General features: G+C 46.0%; 1 protein-coding gene across 1 annotated transcript in view; it reads left to right on the top strand.

Annotated features, from left to right (window-relative positions):
• Positions 1-4825, top strand: part of Mindy4b (MINDY family member 4B) — a 28896-nt gene that overhangs the window by 2194 nt on the left and 21877 nt on the right. The window lies entirely within an intron of this gene.

Below are 4825 nucleotides of genomic sequence, written 5' to 3'. Positions count from 1 at the left end.
CATCCCGAGCTTTCTTGATGAGGGTCATTCGGCTTGTTTATGCATGTTACTTGAGAAGATAAATGTTCTTGTCATCTGTAAGAAATTTCGATGTAGAGTATCGTTTTAAAATTTACATGTCTGAAAAACTTACCAACTCTTTATATAGGAAGAAAAGAGAGAAAATTGTGTTTCTATATTAGTATTTGCCTGTAAATAAAGAAGTAAATTCTGCAAGGCTTCCTAGGCCACAAAGAGTGGAGGGGGGAGGGCAAGGAGACAAACGGGAGGGATCCTTTTTTGTTTTTTTTCACAGTACACATTTTGTACTCTGGCTTTTGAGCCACACAAAGTACTGTCTATTTTTAAAAACACACACACAAATTTTAAAAATAAAAAAAGCACTCACAGATGTTTGGAAGCCTTGTGTTGGGGAGGCGGGGGAGCACAGATCTGCAAGCTTGCCTTCCCTAGCAAACACAAACAGTGGCCAGGGGAGCTCTTCCCCACCCTCCCCAAGGCGGTTCTCTCCCCTTGGGAAAGGCTGTAAAACAAAAGATTCAGAGCCGTGCAGTGGAAACAGAGTTGATGGAGTGTTAAGGAAGTCCCAGAAGTAGAGAGAATTGATTTTTCTTTAAAAAATGAATTTGGATTTATTCCCGTTATGTGGCCCAGATGCTCGTGTGTCCTCTGAAAAGCGGCAGCGTTATTAAACACACCTTGGGACTTGAGCAGGGAGCTTTGGGAGTCTGAAGGCGCCTGTTCCGGGGAGGAGTCTTGGAAGCTTGACCGGCTCTCATCAGCTTTCGGGAGTGCAGCCGCCTGGCAAATTATCAGAGCCTCGGAGTCAAAACACTCGCCGAACATCTTTTGTGTAGCTCTACTGCTCTTGATGCGTGACGCTTTCTGACAGGCCACCGGGCTGTATCTTGGCTGGGAATCCCCCAGGGGGCGGGGTGGGGTGCAGCAACCTACCACCCGCTCCAGCCTCACCTCTCCCGTTCCTCACCTTTTGCTGCCTTTTGTCTCCGACTAGAGCTTTTATCCTTCCTTACTTCTACCACTTGGTGGATAAGAGGACTTGACAGCCCCTGATGAAACAGAGTCACGACCCCTGAGCTCTTACCCAGTCCTGTCCGATAGTTTTCCATCCCAGTGGTCCCAGATCCCTATCCTCTTCCACTTCCAGACTCCAACACCCAGCTTGAAACACATTCAGGTGGCCTATTATTGGCAACCAATAAACAAACTCCTGATATAGCTGCAAAACTCCCCACAAATCTCATTAGTAAAAAAAGTGCTGCCAAGAGACCAGCGATGGACTCTGCTGTGTGTGTGTGTGTGTGTGTGTGTGTGTGTGTGTGAAGGCAGAAGCTGGTGCACCAGATGAGGTCTGGCTCCTAGACAGGGAATTCTTGATTTTCTGCCTCTGCATATCCCTCTGAGGCATCTTAGGAGCCATTAGTGAAATCGGTTATGACCTTTCCATCACGCTTTCTGCCCATGAACCTGAACTGTAGAGTTTCTATAAATGGAACACCTCCTATCAATAGGGAAACCTTTACTCTGGTTTCTGCTGGGTTTGAGCAATGGAGATGCGAAGGAGAGACTGCTGGGAGGGAAAGGACAGAGTCAACAAGGGAGAATGTTCCTTTCTGTAGCTCGAGACCCCACTCTTCCCATCTCGACGTCATAAATTATGACTCCTGCTCTTGTGTTATGGGTAGACCACCAGAAACGACCACTTAGACACAGTTTACAGCCAACTGAAAGTCTTATTCCAGCCAGCGGGGACCACAGCCAGGTATTCGGGGATCTAGTTAGGTGTGAACCCCAGTGTCCAGAGTGCAGGGTTTTGGAGGCAAAACCCACATCCTGGCATCTTGCTTGGCAGCTGTGGAGGTGGGGTAGGGTTCTTTGCAGAAGAAGCAGTTCAGCAGAAGCTACGAGCGGTTATCTCTAGGAGGTCCTAGCCAGAAAGACTAAGTCAGCTAAGGGCATCCTGACCTTGGGTTCCTAGAACAGAATGGGCAATTTTCCTTGGGATTCTCTGGCAAGGAGATCAGATCCCAGCTAAACTCGCAAAGGACCTCAGCAAGAATCCAAGACAGAGGAATTTTTGCACTGTCTTACCCTGTCACCGTTGCTTGTACCCCACACAAGTACAAACCACTGTGGTGACCACCCACAGGTTCCTAAATAGTCTTGTATTTGTAATAAAATCCTCTCTCTCCTGGCTCCATGTCCCATATTAGCAGAGGATGATTGTGACAATGGCAGTGATTGTCCTTCACACAAGTGCCACACAGACACATTCATTGTGGATTGACTGAATCCATATCCAGTTCAGATCACCTGCTTTCAAGCATTCATGTGTACGTTACAAATACTAGAAAGCTAGCCAATGGAAATAGAAACGCTGTACCCTGTGCTTTACTGTGTTGAGTAGTAATGGCATTTCAGCCATCATTCCCAGCCTTTTGTATCTAGTTCCCAGGCAGCACAACATACAAATCTCCTTAAGTGTGTTTCAGATTAATTTTATAGTAGGTTATCTCTGATTCTTATGCATGGGCTGTCTCACTCTAAATGTGGGGTTCAGGAGATCAGCATTGGACCTGGATGAGATAAGGGTTTTTATAGTTTAGGAGTAGGGGGTTTCCAAATGGGGTATTTGGCGGGCAAGTAAGTGGGGGTCATATAAGTAGAACATATGCACAACAAGTTGGTCATAACAAACCCCTGAAACAAAGACATGGTTGCAAGGTAGTCATAACAAGTATTCATGACAAAGGGGTCGTAACAATGGGTGGTCATAGCAATAACAAGGCAGTCTTATCAACAGGTAGTCATAATAACCCCTTTGAAATAAAGACTTGCTCACTATTCCTGCAACTGGTAGTGCAGAACAATTTGTAGCTAAGGTTATAGGTGGGGCAGAGCTCAATCCTTGAGAAACAGGTTTAATCATCAACAGAAATGAGCCTAGTTAATCCTTACTATAAGACGTCTTTCGAGCCTAAGATGGATGCAGGCTTATCAAAGTCTTTCTTCTGGGCTATCCAAACTCTGCGTCTGGGGGAACACTTCTCATTGGTTTGCGATGCTTCTCCTGCACACACTGTGGGCCAGTGGCCTCTTTGCCACAGTGTGCACCTTGTCTTGTATTTCCAAGGGCAGCTGTTGGGCATCTTTGCTGCTTTTCCTTGCCACGTCCTTGCCCTGAGAACCAGCTCAGAGAACTTTTCTTGAAGACACTGCTGGGCTCTGGCTCCCAAGGAGAAGCATAACCTTTCCTTGAACGTGGACAGAAATCAACTCCAGCTGTGAAAGCAGCCTCTGGGCTGGCGTGGGGAAGAGCATGTCAGATCCAAGCTTCTCCTAATTCTCCTGCAAACCAAGGGACCCGCTCTGCGCAAAGCCAGAGAAAGGCACCATGGCTCTGCACCAGCCGGGATCTAGAGTCTGTTTGTCTAACCCTGCCTAACGCCCATTTGATTTCTCTGGCACCATATGACAAGTGACGTTGCCTCTCACTAGAGGAAGTGGTAAAAGTGTCCTTTCTCAGCAAGCCCGTGCTCAACTACAAAGGCAGCCTCATCTAGTGGAAAATATTAATTGAGCAGTGATTTGGACGCCAAAATAAAGGAAACATAGAGATGGAACACATCCAATCAAAGTGGCAGATCTTAGAGGAATGGGTGCAACCCCATTGTTTCTGCTAGCTTACAGCAAGCGCCTCCCTTCTCTGCCTCCATCTCCCCAGTCTAGATAGAAGGATGATGCTAAGTGTCTTAGTTTCTTTTGTTAAGTTTGGCTTATAGCATCAGAGGCCTTCATTCTATCATGGTGGGGACATATTGACAGAGCAAAACAGCCAGGAAGTGTGGACTGTGATTAAAGACCAAAAAAAATAGTTGATGGAAGCAACTCAAGAAGAAAGGGTTTATTTCCACTTACAAGGGCAGCACACTATGGCAGAGAAGTTAAAACATCCCGGCTTGAAGCAGCGGGTCATGTCCTGCCCCAAACCGGGAAGCAGAAATAAGAACATCTGTGGTAGCTTCTCCTCTCTATACAGCCCATGATCCCAGCCACTTTTAGTGAGCTGTTCTTGCTTCAGTTAACACAATCGATATGATCTCTCACAGGCTTGCCTCCCAGGGATTTGCAGATCCTTCCAAGTAACAATACCTCCTCCTAGAATTAAATGCATACAGTAATTATAACTTGCTCCAAACTTAGTCCCATGCTCGAAACACATAAAATGCTTGACACAAGCCTTTGCCAGCCTAGTTCAAATCCAGCCTCTGCCACAAAGCTTTTCTGAGTAATTCAGCTTCAATATTCTCTCCTCCCTTTTTTATTTCATGGCACTTTCACCACCCTGTGGAATGTCACATATTGTAGCCTGTGCATAGTTTCGGGCTATTAGACTACTGACGGAGTCAAATCTCACCCCATGTTAAGTATACGCTGTGACTGTTAAGCTTTTGACTATGAATGGTGAGATAGTTAATTTTCATAATCAATATGACTCGATTTAGAACCACCTAAGAGACGGAGGCAGACCTTGAAATATGCCTATGAGGGCTTTTGGGGAGAATTTATTGCGGTGAAAGACCTTTCCTGAAATCGAATGGCACTATTTCATTCGCTGGAGGCCCTGCCAGAGTAGGAGGGGAAATAGGAAAAATAGCCAAGCTCCGACAGTTCCCTGTCCACCCTTCCTACCTGTTCTGCTCTGCTATGTCTTTTCCCTGCAAATATGGGATTGAACAGATAACAGCAGGATTAAGCCTTCTGAACCCAGCAACCAAAATGATAAGTTCTTCTTTCTTCTCTC

Source organism: Microtus ochrogaster, chromosome 1, assembly GCF_000317375.1.
Source record: "Microtus ochrogaster isolate Prairie Vole_2 chromosome 1, MicOch1.0, whole genome shotgun sequence".
NCBI classification, from domain to species: Eukaryota; Metazoa; Chordata; class Mammalia; order Rodentia; family Cricetidae; genus Microtus; species Microtus ochrogaster.
Note: the sequence above shows the minus strand (reverse complement) of the source record. Positions and strands in the feature narration are given on the sequence as shown.